The sequence below is a fragment of the Phascolarctos cinereus genome, unplaced genomic scaffold (genome assembly GCF_003287225.1).
Source record: "Phascolarctos cinereus isolate Bilbo 61053 unplaced genomic scaffold, phaCin_HiC Scaffold_3;HRSCAF=262, whole genome shotgun sequence".
In the NCBI taxonomy this organism is placed as follows: Eukaryota; Metazoa; Chordata; class Mammalia; order Diprotodontia; family Phascolarctidae; genus Phascolarctos; species Phascolarctos cinereus.
This window is the reverse complement of record NW_027555736.1, coordinates 156,318,661-156,336,701: the sequence shown is the minus strand read 5'-3', so window position 1 is coordinate 156,336,701 and position 18,041 is coordinate 156,318,661. Positions and strand designations below refer to the sequence as shown.

Genomic DNA, 18,041 nt, shown 5'->3' with positions numbered 1-18,041 from the left:
AGAAGGTTTGTTAGGTCTGCATCCACATCTAATGTTTAGTTTTTAGCTTTCAGTGCCATGATTTGTAGCTCTCTCATATGCTCTTACCCCGTGTCCCTGTCATTTGAATTTGCCTCTTGGGAAGAAGGCTAGACCGGTAGCTGTCAAAGAAGATCTCCTGTACAGGTCTTTTGATGTTTAATTAGTCATTATGTTGCTGAACAGGAGGACAGACAGAGATTAATAGCTGAGAATCTTAGAAATTTACATTTGTAATAATCCCAATGGAGCTGAAGACATTAAGATTCGGAGGACATGTTCGGCTCAGCTTGCCTCTGTAGGACTGAGGTTATTAATATGCATAAATCACCAAGTCAGATGTTCATTGTGAAGCCCTAGTGGATTTTAAAGCCTTCATTAAGCCTTTCCTAACTTCAGCCTAGCATCAGGAAAGCTTTCAAGCAACTAGTTTGTTGATCCCTCTTTGCTCAAAAATGTATCCTTTGAGAATTTAGGGCTTTGATGAAAAAGGTTGGAAAGGTTTGGTGGAAAAATCATTAATGGCTGTGATAATCTTATGCTATAAGGGTGTTTGTGCTATTAAATATGCTTTATTCTTTAAAGGAACAAAATTGTTTATAAATGAATCCACATTATAAAACCATGTAAGGTTTAAAAATCTCTTGGGTAATGAAGAAAGATTTTCCCACCCCTCCTTGCTTAGAACAAATGGGGAGGGGGTAGATTTGAGGCACTGTCGCCTTGTGGGGGCACATCTCTTTGTTGTGTAAATGGATGGTGGGCTTTTTATTTGGCAGTACTTAACACATGGGCGCAGGTGCTGCTGGATGAGTCATAACTCATCGAGGTATAAACTGAATACAACATCCGGCTTAGGAAGTAGTCCCATAGAAAGAGCAAAATAGGTCTGATCTTTTTATTATGTATTAAGGCCCAAGTCGAGATGGTATCTTTTTTTTTTAAGTTATTGGGTTCCATTCACCTCACCACTACCATCCTTTGTCCAGTGCCCAAAAACTTGAATTTGAAATCCTCTTTGAAACTCGGTTCCAGATGGATCCAAGTTGATGCAGCCTGGGGCAGCTGTGCTCTGAACCTGCAGCCTACCTGGAAGGCTGGATTGCAGCTGCAGGCATTCTTAAAAAGCTTTTGCTTGCCTAAGCACTTGGGCCCCACTAGAGGCTGAATAGCTGCTTGATAAACAAAATGAACACAATACCTCAAATCATTATTCCCGAGGACAGCTTTTTTTTTTTCAGCAGCAGCTAAAAATAGTTAGGCAATTTACATTTTAACAGTTGTGTGCTTATGCAGGGGTGGGTGGCTTTATAGTATAACCGATGATTTCTGCTAGATTAACAGAAATTATATTAAAAATGACAGAGCTGCTAAAACATGTAACAGTGCAATTTTCATGTAATTTATTACTAGGATTCTATGATAATAATAAAAGTTATATTACATATTAATATTTAGTAGTACTACATAGGTAGAAGGATCATATTAGTAAATGGAAAATTTTGCGCATTCTTCTGATCTGGCATTAATTTTAATGAACATTGCGTTTTTAATGCCTCCTTACTTTGTTTTTTCACATTTTAAGAAGCCAAAGCAGGAAAATAACATACATCTGTGTGTGTGTGTGTGTGTGTGTGTGTATGTATGCGCGTGCACGCACACACACACACACACACACACACACACACACACACACACCCCTAGTACAGAACAGTATAGTTAGAATACAGACACTGGAGGTCATCAGCGATATATATGTTCCTAATAATAATAGCAGTCATTACTTGGTATTTCAAAATATTTCTCAGTGTTGTATATGGTATCTGAGAGGTACTATAGAGGAGGAAGAGAAGGGAGGGAAAGAGTCTAATTTTTTTTCTAAGCTTTGATACTGACATATGGATAATAGATTTAGGGCTGGAAGATTAATATTAGAGTACTAAGCAAACTAGACCCTGGAGTTATTATTTTACAGTGTGTTATGCTAGTAAGTCAGGTTGTATTGATTTTAAACCTACACATTTTAACTTTGTATGTTGCAGGGATTCACAAATATGCTCAAACTATTTTTGAAATAGTTTAATGTGGTAACAGATTTTTAAGAACATTTAATTGTGGATGTATTTTCCTAAATTGGGAATTAAAATTTTTAAATAAAGGCATATGAGTAATCATATTTCTGAAGTCTCAGTACTTTCTGGAAATTGACAGGCACGTTTTAATGAAAAAGTATCGTCTTAATCTAAATTAAAAAAAAAATAAAAACAGATATTTTGATGAGCAGGAATAGCAATAAATGTAGACTTTTATGAAATGTGTCATCAATTTTTAAAATTGTAAGCTGTTAGAGAAATTGTAATTTCAGAAACACTGCTTTTGTTACATTAATTCTATCTGAAAATAATCTAACAATTTTTCTATATGAATAATAAAGAATTAAACATAAATCCAAAATAAAAAGAACATTTACATTTATATGTGAAATATAACTATCTTTCCCTCATTCAAATGGGAAATTTGATGGTAACATCTCAGACTCCTTAGAATCTGCTTATCTGTCCAGGCATATTGTGAAGTGAATAGTGATTCTGCTACTTTGCATGTGATAAGAAATAAGTTGTTCCTGTTGCTCTTGCTGTTATTATATATTGTGTTACAAAATTATATTATAAAATAATTTTATTTCATAATGATGACTAACAAAGCTCTTCAAAGTTTACAAAATATTATGCATGCATTATCTCATTTGGTCTTTGCACTAACCCTGTAAAAGAAGTAGTATTAGCATTATTCTCACTTGCCAGATGATTCAACCAAGGTTCAGAGATGTTAAGTGAGTTACCAAAAGTCATACGAGTAGTAAATGCACACTAGGATTTGAACTTCACCAGAGTATTTATTATTGCTACCAACAAGTAACACCATATGAGGTGGTAATTAAGTTATGTTTAATGTATAGAAAGATACAGAGTTTTTGCCTCATAAGTTGACACACAGATATTTAGACACATATATGATCCCAAACACCATTCACTCTTCATCCAAATTCAGCAAATGTTTTATTGAACGTATGCTGTGTATTAGGTTGTGTTCAAGACAGAAAGAATGGATAAGACAAAGTTTTTGCCCTCATGGAGCTCATAATCTAGCTTGCAGTCATTAATCACTAATGTGACTGAGTTGTCAGGTTTGTGAATGGTTCCAAAGGGGTCATTTTTCTACATTATCCTATATAATGAAGGGCTTTTGTGGGTCCCTGTGGAATAACATCAGGCCAGGGGCGGCTTTGCAAGTCTCCCATGCTGTTGGTATAGTGCTTGTTTTTTTTATATCTGGAAGCCATTTAATCAAAACTAGCACTGCTTCTGCTCACTTGGAATGGGGGGGGGTCTCAGATCTAGAGCTGAGAGGAACCTCAGAGGCTTTCTAATCCAACCCTTTTATTTTATATTTGAAAAGGCTGAGGTCAGAAAAGGTGAAGTGACTTTACCACCGTCACATAGGTGGTAATCAGCAGAGGCACTTTAGCACCTAGTTCTCTGACTCCAAAGCAAGTATTCTTTCCATTCCAGCATAGCATAGCAAGGAGCTATGGAGTAGACTTTCTTTCCCCTTGACCAGCAGGTGGTGTGCTCAAACCTTGTAATCTCCTTGCCTTTCCAATAGAAATGAAATGAAAATAAACAAGTTTTCAGACCAGTTGTGGTAACTTAAAGGATTAGGAAGGGGTAACATTGGCAGTAAAGCTGGTCCTTAGGCATATGAGAATGCCTCATTTCGCACCCTAAACATCCCAGATCTGTTTCTGGGAACTTTATGTTATATTAGAAAAATATATACACATTTAAGTTTTAAGCAGTCCCTGTAGCAAGAGTTTGGGTTTATGTGATTTTATTAACCTGCAGTGTCCAACGTGTACTCACTTCCTCATGTGTTCTCTTATCAATTCAATTCAAAAAAGGTTTTCTAAGTTCACACTATGTACAAGGTATAGCTAGAAGTTAGAAATATAAAGATAAAAATGAAACAGTCCCTGCCTTCAAAGAGCTTACAGGCTACATTTCAAGTAGTTATAGCTCTTGGAAATCTACTGCAAAAAAGCCCATGAGGAAAACATATTAAACCATCCTGATTATAAATAATGGTAGACCAGTATAGGGAATTTGTGCATCAGATAAAGTTCTAATGCAGTGATATCAAATTAAAATAGAAGTGCATCCCTGCAGACCACATATTGACTTAGAAAAGCGCAGATTAACATTACCTGTTTTACTGTATTTTTACTTATTTTGTTAAATATTTCACAATTACATTTTAATCTGGTCTAGGCTGTACTTGGGAGTTTTGCTGGCGTCATACAGCTGGTGAGTTTGACACCTCTGGTCTGATGTGCTCTAGAAGACAAATCCAGTAAGCTTATGCGTGAATCTATAAATAGTGAGCCATACCTTTACTTAGAGTGTGAGCTCTCTGAGGGCAAGGACTTTCTTTTACTTTTCTTTGTATCCCAAGCACTTGGCACAGTGACTGGCACATAGTAAGCACTTGATAAATTTTTTTGACTGATAATTGATTTTTATTTCGAGATTATGCCTAGGATTTTATTATATGGGGAACGTGAGGAGATACCCTCTACTGACAGAAATAAGCACTTGCTCTGAAAACTTACGGACATAGAGAGTTTACTGGTGACAGATTGGTTGAGTGATTTGCCCAGGATAAAAGTTATGTTGCGTCACAAGGTGTCTTGAACCCAGGTTCTCCTGCCTCCAAGGCCATTTCTCTGTCCACTGTGGCATGCTGCCTCCCTTGACTTCATAGGCCATGGCTTCCCTTTGATTTTCGTTGGTCTTCTACCTTCCATTAACATACTTCCTTTCCTCTCTCAACGCTAACTCCATCCTTTATTCTTTGAATAAAAACCAGGTGGTTTTCATCTGTATCTGATTTTTTCTGTGTAAAGATATAAAATGTATAAGAATTTTTAAACTTTACAGAGAAAGGAATTCCATTGATCCTTAGGCTTTTCCTCCCCACTCATCTAAACTCCTAGCAGTGGATGTGAAATAGAGAAGATGAAAAAAACCCAGTAATTAAGAAGAAAATGAAAACCTATACACCACCTACTGTGAATGGGAGACTTTATAGATAAAAAAAAATCACTTTAGGAATCTAGTCATTTAGGTGTATATATATATGTGTGTATATATATATACACACACATATACATATATAAAATTTACTTTGCTAATAAAATTGTCTCAAGATAAAATAAAGACTAAATTGGCATTTAATATGTGATTTATTCTGGTAGGAACTGTAAATTTGCTAATTTGTCCTCAGATAAGAACTTTAGTGATTAAAATGCATACCACTGGTCAATATAATTCAGGTGTTGGGTTTTTAAAATCAGGAGCTAATACTTTAGGGAAAAAGAGTCAGAATCAAAAAGATTTCAACAAGCTAAATCACAGGACAGAAGTTAAAAAAAATTTAACAAATAACTTAACATTTTTATAGCACCTAATGTGTGCCAGGCATGTACTAAACACTTTACAATTATTTCATTTGATCCTCACAACAACTCTGGGAAGTAGGTGCTATTTTTATCCCTATTTTGCAGATGAGGAAACTGAGGCAAATAGATTAAGTGACTTGCCCAGTATCTCACAGCTACTAAATGCCTGAGGATGCATTTGAACTCTTTGTCCTGACTCCAAGCTTGATGCTGTATCCACTGCACCACTTACCTACCTTATTAGTAATAAAGTCCTACACTTGGGTAAAAAAAAAGCTGAGGAGGTATGATTAGACAATAGTTCACATAGAAAGACCAGTGGTGACACAGCAGCCAAAAAAAAAAAGAATTCAACCTTAGTGGGGGCTTAGTGTCCTGAACAGATGAGGTTATAGTTTTGTTACACTGTAGCCTGGTAAGACCATTTCTATATTCTTGGGTTCAGTCCTAAATGAGCCATTTGAGAAAGGACATCAGCAACATGATTGGTGTACGCCCGGGGGTGGGGGTGTGTACATTCTGTATAAAGATCAGCTGAAGGAATGAGGGATGTTTAGCCTAGACCAGAAGTTTTCCAAGTGTGATGCTCAGGTCCCAGGGAGTCCCTAGGACCCTTTCAGAGTATCTGTGAGTTCAGAACTATTTTTAGAATAATACTAAGATGTTATTTGCCTATTAAAATACTCATCTCTTTTCCAAATGTATGAGGCCAGATTTTCTTTGTGTGCTTCAAACCAAAACAACATATACAAACTGAATACAGAAGCAGATAGAAGAGTCCAACTGTTTTCTGTTAAGCTAGACATTAAAGAGATTTGGGGAGGGGAGAAAACATGGAAAACCATGCCACGCTCCTTACTAATTTTTTTTAAGGAAGATATGATTATTTTTCACTGACAAATCTTACATGTAATGAGATTATAATATTTAAATAAGTTAATAAATATTTTCAGGGGTTTTTTTTCAGTTTTAATCCCTAATATGATAAATATCAATGAAACCCACAAAAACAAAAGTTCTTTGGTATCCTCAATAATTTTTAAGATCATAAAGGAATCTTCAGCAATTTTTAAGATTGTAAAGGGGGGTCTCCAGACTAGAAAGTGTGAGAAAGAACTCTTGACCTAGACTAGAGAAGACTAGGGGAAACATAATATATTTTTAAGTTTTTAAAGGGCTGACATATAAAAAAAGGAATAAGTCTTGTTCTTCTTGGCCCCAGAAAGCAGATGTAGAAAGGCAAAATTAGGCTGGGGTTGAGGGGAGACAACAATTAGAGCTGACCAAAAGTAAAATGGGTTGCCTCAGAAGGCAGTGGATTTCTCATGTTTTAAGTATTCCTGTTCAGCTGTGGGTTGAAGGAGATGGCCTCTGAGGGGCCTTTTGACTCAATGATTCTGTAATTAATTTGGTTCCCTTCTCCCTTTTTATTATAAATGGATCTGCAATTTTGGAAACTTAAAAGAATTTGGCATCTCTTGGTTTTTGTTTTATTTTGAGAAGCAAGAAAAAACTTGAGAACAGAAGAAACCAGCAACATTATAATCAAACAAGGAAAGACTTTTTTTCTCTTTTTTTCATTTAGTGCCCTCTATGCATCAAACAGATATAGAAAACATTCATTTTCCTCCCCCCCCAAAAAAAAAGCTTTTAAAAGGAAATAACCCTTCCCAACGCAGTGAATTAATTTTTGCTATATAGCTTTGTCAAATCTTTTTCATTTTCTGAGCTGTCACTATCAGCAGTTTCACTCATTTCTGATCCTTCAATTTTGTTCTCTTTATAAATTTATAAATAATAATTTCCCTGGATTAAAGTAAGTTTCTCTGTTCTTTTCATGCATTTGTTCCTTGATTTTGTCAGGTTTTTTTTCCTCTTGAATTACATAGGTCAGGGGTTTTTTTCCTCTTGAGTTACAAAAGATGGAGTAATCCAAAGGACGCAAGGTACAAGAGTAGTCAGAATATTATCTTGGAGAGACCCAGTCACCATGTTAAAAGAGAAATATGGACCTGCCTGTCCCTATTCAGCTGTGGCATGTTGAATGTAGTAGATACACCTTCATCAAGGACAGCATCCTTTATACTTCTGAATACTTTAATATCTTGACTTTTATTGCAGTGGAAGACTCTTTTAGTGACTCTTCTTTGTCTTTCTGCCCACTCTGTGTAGGTAGCCACAATAGTCTATCTTTTCTTTCTTTTTCTCAATATGCTGTCTTTATTGGTGGTCTCATTGACTCCCAGAGCTGTAGTTATCTGTCACTTCTATGCAGGGTACTTCAGAATGTGTATCACCACACCCCATCTTTCTCCCAAATTCTTACATGTCCCCATTTTCATCTGTATTCTAATTGACAATACCTTTGTGACCCGCAAAGTATTTTCATATTTTGTATATTCAAAACTGAACTCAACATCTTTCCCCAAAACCTGTATCTCCTAGTTTTGTATTAAAGACATTGGGTAGAAAGAGCAATGGAGATGGAGCTTAATTCCACAAGAATTTATTATATGCTTACTGTGTGCCAGTACTGTGCTACGTATAAGAATACAAAAGACAAAGCGTTTGCATTCTATTGAGGGGAAACACATTATACACCAATAAACACATACATAATATGTTAAAAAATTAATACCTGGTAATTTTGAGAGGGAATTGATACGAGGAGAATCTGGAAAGACCTATTATAGGAGGTGGCACTTGAGCTGAGTCTTGAGGAAAGAGAATACCCCAAGCAAAAAACAAGGAGACAGGAGATGAAATATTGTCTTCAGAGAGCAGGTCACTCTGACTGGATTGTAGAGTGCATGAGGACATGCCTGGCTTTGAATCCTGCTTTAGACCATGGACAAATCATTTTAAACTCTCTGAGCCTCATTTTCCTTGTCTTTAAAAATGAGATTATCTAATACATCTACCTGATGGTCTTGGATTATTGTGAGCTTCAAATGAGATAATGTTATGTACTGGTATTTTTAAGTTTTAAAGCACTGTTGATCTGCTGTCATGATTACTTTTCTAGTCACCAAGACTTAAAGCTGCAGTATCATTTCTGATTCCTTCTATATCCATTTAATTAGTTGCTAAGGCTGGCTGAGTCTACCTCCAAAATAACCCAGCCTTCAGTCCATCTTATACATTGTCGTTACAGTAGTTCACATAAATCACAGCTCCAGTCTTACTGTTTTTCTGCTTGAAAGTCTTCAAGGAGTCCTCACTACCTGACAAGTAAATAAAGTCCAGGTGCTTTCTTCACTTTTACAAAGCATTCTGTAATCTGGTACCAAGGATCCTTTCCAGAGTTATCTCTTACTATTCTCCTTCAAACATCTTACCCCACCCAGCAAACAGGATTATACACTGTTTGCTTTAACAAATTTCACTCTTTTCTGTCTCTTTGATTTTGCTTACCCTTTCCCTATGCCCAAAGCTCTAATTAGTAGTTTTTGTACCTTGGGTAAGTGGTACAAAGCCTGCCTTCAATTCTGTTGTATTACTGGTGGACACCTGGGACACCAAGAGGCTATAGAGGAAAGGAAAAAAGGAAGGAAGGAAGGAAGAAGCAAGACTGGGGAAGAGTTCACCTGGATCACTGGCTCTAGGGATGGAAGATACCATCTGGTAGTTTCCTATTTCAACTAATTATTCTTACTAATTAGGTGCTAAACTCAATTGTTTGTATACTGATGTAGGACTGAAAGTACAGTTAGTGTTCCTTTAAATTTCAGTGGCCAAAAGGCAAAATCCTAGCCTCTCTGCATATGCCTTTAGTGTATTTCCTTATCCATATCCACCTGTTGAAATCCTAGTCTTTCTTCATGTTCAAATGCTACTTCTTTCATATTCAGAGTACTTTGCTTTGGATCTATCTTGTTCACTTATCATAATCTATTTATATTGTAGTTGTTTTGTATTTGTAATCTACAAAATTATTAAGTACCTTGAGGGCAATGATCCCATCTTATTTTGCTTTATGTATCTCTGTTCATATCCCCTACCTAATAGTATCTCCACAGAGGAGTCACTTCACAACTTTTGAAACTGAATTGAATGTGATACAAGAGGAGTATAGACTTAGACAGCTGTAGGCCAATGACTTCCATCCTTTCTCGATGGTGCTTAGAGTTGACACTGTCTTCCTTCTAAAAGTTGTTTGGAGGTTGGCTTTTTGATTATTTTTTATTAATGTAAACTAAAAATAACTTGTGCATTTGGAATTTTGTGATACTCCTTGCAATTTGAAATACCCTGGGGTATTATACAAGTGTGGGGATCATTGCTTCTTATGATGGTGACAATAAAGACTACTAGACAATGTCTAATGATCTGCTAGCTTTGTAATGTGCATATTAAACAGAAGCAGTAAAAGTACTGAATTCTGAGGGTCTCTGCAGCAGAGTATTTTCCAAGTACAAAAGTGACCAACAACCATGTGGGACTGCTGGAAAGGAATAACTTCAGTCATTAAAGGGTTATGTTGGCCACTTTAGAAAAATTATTGAAGAGAACTCATTAAAATGCTATGGTCCAAGCTTGTCCCTGAAGAAGAGATAAGAAAATAAAACTTCCTTCTTTGCAGATGTAAAGGACAATGGGTGTGGAATATTTTATATACTGTCAAACTCAGTTAATTTATCGGTCATCTTTATTGAACTGTTACTTTTCTACTTTTCAGTTTTTATTTTTGTCATAAGAAGTGGCTTATTCTGGCTGAATAGGGGAAGGAGTTGAGATATTCAGAAATACCATGATGTAAAAACAAAACATGATTAAAAATTAAAATCCTATGGTCAGGATTATTGCTATCAATAGAAAATAAAACATACTATATAAAAATGAGGTAAATTGTGGTAAGTACAAGGAAGCTGAGGCATAAAATATTTATAGTAAATTAATAGTGACACCTAATATTGACCAGAAGTACCAAAAGAGATTGATAGACTTCTTTACATACAATGGCCATTCCATCTAATAGCCTTGAGTTTGATGCAGTTACTTTGACAAGGATAAGAGTTTTGTTTGGCACACATCCATCTGGGGATGAAGTAAGTTTAACCACCTGACCTTGCCTCTACCTATTTTATTCTCTTACTTTTGATGATGGGGTAATATGCCAATAGGTAATTCAAACCAGGGTACTAGGAGTCCCAGATTTGGATTCTAGAGAGGTCTAGATTCACATTGTGCCATAATACTTTATTCAGCCAGCTTATATTAAGTACCTGCTTATGTTCCAGTCACTGTGGTAGGCTCTGGAGATATAAAGGAGAGGGGGGGGAAAAACAGTCCCTGCCCTCAAGGAGCTTACATTTGATTATGTGACCATAGGCAAGTAATTTAACCTAGCTGAACCTCTCTCTGTTCAGAGAGGATCAAATAAGATGATATAAGCAGAGCTATTTGTAAATTGTAAAACCCTATGTAAATATCAAATATTATTAGAATAGTTGAAACAAATACTGTTTCTGCTCATACTGAAAAGTGTTATGGTTCAGAAGAAGCTTTTATCTGTAGCTTTTCTGGTCATTTTCTGTGAGCCATTAAAGCCTTTAATCTATATTCAGGTCAAAATCCAGAAGGAACAGTATTCAGTGAATTAATCCTGTTGTCTGTAATGATGTGATTATATAATTTCCCAGTGTTAATGTCATTATTTTACCTTCTCTCTACACAGTCATCCTTTTCAAGGGAAAGGAAGATCAAGAATGAGTTTTAGAGAGGTTGCCAACTTTTAGGGTTTATTTGGATCTTCATTTAATGGGTTTTTTGATCCCCATGATTTTCACAAGCCAGGGATAGGGATTGTTTCAGGGTACAAGAACAATTTTCATTGTGTTGGGGGATGTAGAATGGAATTCTGTAAATGCTGCCTGTTTGCGTCTTGCTTTGGGAGCATTCAGGAATATTAGGGACCCTGATGTTGTCTTGGTGTGGTTTGATTAAGGTTTTTACTTTTGCAAAGTGGAAATAAAGGCAAAGGGTTGCTCAGGATTAAACTAAGAGTACTAGAATTTCATTCCTGGGATTGACTGGGTTTCTCAATTTCATTCCAAAGTAGGCACACTGTTAACAATCCTCAGCAGTTGGGCTAACTAGAAATTTGCAATTACTACCATGCAGGAGGAGAAAATTTCCTTTGTTCCATTGGTGCTTATGGTATGTCTTGGAAAATCATTTATTGTGCATGTATAACATCTAATTTGTGAAAAACTACAATTATATGTGCTCTCTGTATAAGATCATAGTTGTACCTTGAGACACAGCTTTGAAAAAGACTCTGGCTCTGGTTCCCATGAGGGGCCTTGCATTTTCCCCCATGTTTATACTAATTGAATGTATTTTAAACAGAAATTTAAAGTGTTTACCATTCAGTACTGTTTGAGGTTTGCTTTTTTTTTAAGAACTTTTATTATCTCTAGATTTTGTTTTAATATATAATCGAATACTGCCAACTTTGGGATTTATTTTCAAAAGTCATTTGACTCTAAAAATTCTATTTTGGTCTGCAGAATTCACTGTAGCCCTACCCTAATTTCCTGATGCCACTGTTTATCCCAACATTCCATCCCCTACTTACACTATTCCCCATAGCACTAGACTAGAACACAAGTGTTTGCCTAAAGCAAATACATTCTTAGCTCCCTCATAAATACAATTCCCATGAAAAGCAAACTAAAAGGGAAACAAAAGGAGGTTTTTAGGCCTGTTTCTGATCTCTGTCAGGTTCACTGCCTGATTTTTCATTAAGCCCACCTTCATTTCTTTCAGACCTAGGTATGTGGGCTAATGTTTATTTTCATAATAAACCCTTTTAGTACCATTATTTGCATTTATCTGCTTTATGGTGTTTAAGCTTATAGAGAGTTGACAGTCATAATCTTTTTTTTAGCATGTACAGGAATTTCATTATTTTATATTTAAATATCATTTGCCTAGCTGACAAGAATAAGGGAGATTAGGTGGGATTTTAATGTCAGACAGATATCTAAATACACTGGTAAACACTTATTTGAACCAAGTGAATATAAATAATTCAAATGAATTAGCTGTGGTAATTTTGTAATTAAACTTAGTTATACAACTGAGAGCTATGCAAATGTCTGAATTTAGGGCTAACTCCAATCTTCCCCTGAAATTCTGAGATTAAAATAATCCTAATGTCTTGAGAATCTGGTCTAACCCAAGTCTGATGTTGACAGAGTCTCTGAGGCTTGTGATTGGTCTCTAGTTTAAACCTCAAATTTATAACATCAAAATCTGAAAGCAATAAGAAAATCTGTCATTTGACTAAAAAATATTGTTTCTCAGCATAGGCCTCTTGGACTTCAGTTGCACACATTTGTTGTGCTCATGCAGTTATTTTGATGTGGGGTTTTTTTCCTTGGGATAGTAGCGAATTCTGTTTTTAGCAAAATTCTACTTGGGGAAACTGGCATTAGACCCAGAAGTGAAATTAGTGAACTGCACAGTTCATCATAACTTTCTATAGATCTCGTCCATGGTTGCCCAAGTTTTTTTTTTTTTATAAACCTAAGAGACTATGTAAATTGAAGCAGAAATCAGCAAGTGAATACAGATTCCATTTAGTTTTTCACTAAGGAAAATCCGAATATAATTTCTACCTAAAAAATTCTTCTTTTGAGCCCAGTGGATACTTAATAAATGTTCAATAAATACCAATCAGTTAAAAAGAATTAAATAATTTCAAACATTTTTTATTATTTACAAGAAAGATCAACTATCAGTGACTTCTGCAATCCGCAGTACTTTTAAACTCCCTCTCATGCTTGCTAAACAAACCATTACCAAAAACAGTCACTTTTTTCTGTTTTAAAAGAAACAGTACCTTCTAATGTATCATTTATTCATTTTTCTCTCCTAATTGTACAGTTAACTTTCATTTATCTACAATATTTTTTTCTTCTTTCTTAATTTCTTTTTTTGGGGGGAAGGAGGGGAGCCAAGGCAGTCGGGGTTAAGTGATTTGCCCAGGGTCACACAGCTAGTGAGTTTCATATGTCTAAACCCGATTTGAACTCAGGTCCTCCTGACTCCAGGGCTGGTGCTCAATCTACTGTGCCACCTATCTGCCTCTTATCTACAGTATTCTGAGGAACTATTTTTGCTCCACTCAACAAATTTGGGCTACAACTGCCACATTTCCCAGAAGCTGGGTGACAGCATTTAGACAGCAGGGAACCCTGTCTCGAAGAAAAGAAGTATAGGTTCACTGATAGCCAGTTGGGGTGTTAAAAAAAAAAAGCCATTGAAAATGAGGCCATTGTTATAGTTTAACTAGAAAGCAGGGCCTGGTAGGGCTGCAGCAAACCGAATAGCCTGGATTATATAGCTGGCTTCTAGTGGGAATAAATTGCAAACATCTGATCTCTTTTTTCCCACCCCCACCTTCTCCCTCTGTACCTCTAGTAAAGCATAAGCCACTTGAGGTCAGGAGTGATCTCATTTTTGCCTTTTGTAGACCCAAGCACAATGCCAAAAACACAGTCCCTTAATATAAGTGCTTGTTAGATCAAACTAAACCTCTACATACCATTCAAGGACTATAACAGTACTTCAGTAACCACTGGTATCACACAGTGTCTCATGTAGCATAAGCATTGTGAATGGTGTTGGCCAAACGTTTTCAGGGGATGAAAATCCAGTTTCCATTAGGTTAGATTAGGAAATCTAAAGGCCTCTGTGAGATAGGAGCCACTGATACCCTTCCTCTTTTAAATGAGCATCTGGCTCACTTAACTACCACAGATATATTACAGATGCTAGGAAAGTACATGTTATCAGAAGGAATAATGTTTTAAGTCATGGAATACAATGAATGATCTTTTCCCTCTACCTATGTCACCTTGGGAAAGTCATTGGGCCTCAGTTTCCTAATCTGTAAAATGGGACAGGGGGTGGAGGGTGGCATGTGGGGTGGTGTTTACCATACCAGAATTTCATGAGCTTATGTGCTTAATGAAAATTTCTAATTTATGCCTTAAAGGCTTTTCTTTAAGTGACACAATCCCCTGGAACTGAGTGAATCTGGTGCCCTTCCAAGGCTTTAGAAGATTCAACTTCTTACAATACACTACTGAGGCTTATCAGCATCCAGTCTGTGGATCTCTTCATGGTCCAGTCACCTGGCCTCTACTACTTGAGCAGATATAATTTGATTGTAAGACTTTTCTGTGTGCCTTAACCATCTTTTCTTTCATATAATTTAGGGCATATGTCCTCCAGATCAAGTCAAACCTATAGAGTTAATTTGGAATTGGTGTTATTTTTCTGTATTCCTTTTTAAAAATTCTTTTCTTGTATACTCTAAGCTTTCTTGCCAGTTTAATTATTACAGATGCCTTTATTATAATCCATACAAAATTCTCTTATTTTACTTATCTACTAAATTCTTCAGTGAAAATCATGAAAAGCCAAATTACAGACCCAGCTTTCCTTTTGCGGAATAGCATAAGGACCCAAGCCCACCAAGTTGGGATGGATCTAGGACAACTACTTCATCACTTCCCAAATTTACCTTCCTAGCCTCTTGGTGCATTCTGAATTCACAGGGCTCTATTTATGGAAAGTGCTGTTCAAATATTACAATTCACAATCTCTGGATTGTTACATTTCCTAATAAAGCCCATAAAGAAGTTATTAAACAAAAGAGGGAACAAAGTTAGTGAAAAATCAGCAACATTTTTGTAAGACTCAGTTTAAACCATCTTTATGTTTTTTTTTCCTTACTTGGGCTAGAAACTACCTATATTTTAAAGCAGGTATGATTCCTTAAAAAGGAAAACATTAGGGGCAGCTAGGTGGTGCAGTGGATGGAGCACTGGCCTTGAAGTTAGGAGGACCTGAGTTCAAATCCAGCCTCAGACCAGACACTTGACACTTACTAGCTGCGTGACCCGGGGCAAGTCACTTAACCCTAATTGCCTAAAAAAAAAAGGCAAAAAAAAAGACAACATTACTAGACAATAATAGTATACAGCATATTACAAAGAAGCTATGATTGCTGCCAGTGAATGACTTGAAAGAATTTGCTCTCAATTTAAAACTCAGGATTATGTATCCTGGATTCTTTATCCATTCTCTGTCTTTTATTTTGTTTGAGCGTTAGGTCACTTGTAGACAAAATTGCAATGGCTCCAGCTACTGATTGGCATGTCCCCAGACTCCATATAAGTAATGCGAGCAAAATCATTGGATGATCATAGGTTTCGAAGCTGAAAGGAACACACAAGTCATCTTGCCCAGGGTCACAGAGCTAGTAAGTATCATATGTCTAAACTCAGATTTGAACTCAGGTCCTCCTGACTGCAGGGCCGGTACTCAATCTATTGTGCCACCTAGCTGCCTCTTATCTACAATATTCTAAGGAAATATTTTTGCTCCACTCAACAAATGGTTTGCCCAAAGTTACACAGGTTGCTACTACTACCGATTATATAAGTAAAAACAAAATAGTCAACATCTTCTAAATATGTCCCTTCATAGTTTATGTCACAGTTTCTCAATCTGTAAGGTGTGTGTATCTATAAATGTTAAATAGGTTATACATTTTTAAAAAAAATAATAAATTCCATTGACGATGGCAGGGAAATTTGTGGGCTGTAGCTCTCACCTAGCTGGTCCAAAGGCTGCACAGATATACCCATTTTGTGGGTAAATCAAAGGTGACTGTGTAATTTAGAGTAAGAATTAATTATCTAGAATTAAGCTTTTAGTTTCTTGAAAGAGAAAAAATAAAAATAAGAGAGCAGGTCACTTGATTTTGTTTTTTAGTGTTGCCAGGTCACAGGTGAAACAGCATAAACTTTGTTATGAGAAACAAAGATGATGATTAGAAAAAGGCAGCAGGCCCAATACAGCAAGAGCAAGAAGTAACCATTGGGCAATGTGAACGATTCATGGGTGTCCCCATGATATCAGAGGATCTGGAGGAAGACCCTTGCTATCTCAGATTCTCTGCACAAGATTTTTTCCCCCGAAGGAAATCTGACAGTTGTGGAGATGATGTCAATGGGATTTACCAACTTAGATCAGAGATCCATTGGAATATTAAAGTTTAGTGTTACTAGGTATTCCCATTTGTTCTGTATCCAGCTCTGAAATGTTTTCAAAATAAGATTTCTGTTGGTTTTTGTTGGGAGGTGGTCTCTACATCTTCGACGGAAATTTTAGAAAACTCAGTGTTTTTAGACTACATGCTTAGCAAGTCTGGGATCTGCACAACTTTTGGCCAGTGACATGCTGCTGAAATGAACTGCTTGCTCTTTGTTACTTGATCGGTACCAATGTGAGACAGGATGTTTTGGTTGGCTCTCACAGTGTAATTATCCAGAGGTAGTCGGTATAAAAAATTGCTGTGACTAGCAAGAATTTTACTGAAACACAAACAGAATACGGACCCCAGAAATAACTTCGTGTATAAGTTATTCAGTGCTTCAGATTGCTGATTTTTTTTTTCATGGCCGTAGGCTAAAATGCAGATGTTGGTTCTGGTTTCTCTTTAAATATAAATTTGAAATGGAATTAGAATTGGCCAACATTTTAGTGCTGCCACATTTCTTGCGAAGTAGGAGTCTAGTGCTTTCTAAGTTATTTTTTTAAAAAAATGTTGCAAGGGCCTAGAGAGGAAATAAAATTTAAAAGATAGAATGGTACTGCCCCCAATGGTTAGAGAAAGATATATAAAGATGTGTGTGTCTGTGTAGGTACACACACACACACACACACACACACACACACACACACACACACACACACACACACACACACACACACAGACTTTTCCATTGGGAGACCTAGCTTGATCCCTGACTTTGGGTAAAGAAAGCTTGTCATTTGCTCTTGACGGATGATTGAAATGAGAGCCTTGTTCGCTGAAGTGAACAGTCAGCAGTGCAGAGAAACCACTGCTAATGAACAGTGAATAGGCTGGCAAAACTAGAGTGTTAGGGCTTGCACTTTCTACTTCGGTGTCCAAAGCTTTTCAGATGCCAATTTCATCAAAAAAGTATGGATTTTTTTCGGGGGGTCCCCTCACCCTAGACACACACATACACACACACACAGAGCATTCAGTAGGCTTATGATTATAGAGCCATCTGCAGGAAAATTATCAGGTTGCAAGCCTGTTGATAATTCTCCTGCTGTATGTTGTTTCAAGTGGTAGATGAGAAGTGACAAAATGCAGTTCATGTGGGGAAAGAAATAGAGAGCCAAGAGATGCAGGAATTAGGCAGCAGGGGGGCCTCTTATCCCCCCTTTAATTTTTCAAAGAAAACTGCTTTGTCATGGTGAGTTTATGATGAAAAGAAAGGTACAATTTGCTTCAGGTTTTGCATATTTTCAGTAATTATAGCTATGCCTCTCTTGAATGGATGTCTAATGATCCACTCTTAGAAGCTTTCTGTGGTGTGTCAGTTCTGTTCATGTTGATGTCAGATGGGCACTATTTATTTACTTCAGAAAGCAGTTTGCTTTCTCTGCT

At 36.6% G+C, this 18,041-nt stretch overlaps 1 protein-coding gene across 4 annotated transcripts in view; it reads left to right on the top strand.

Moving 5' to 3' along the window:
- Positions 1 to 18,041, top strand: part of TCF12 (transcription factor 12) — a 416,785-nt gene that overhangs the window by 331,566 nt on the left and 67,178 nt on the right. The window lies entirely within an intron of this gene.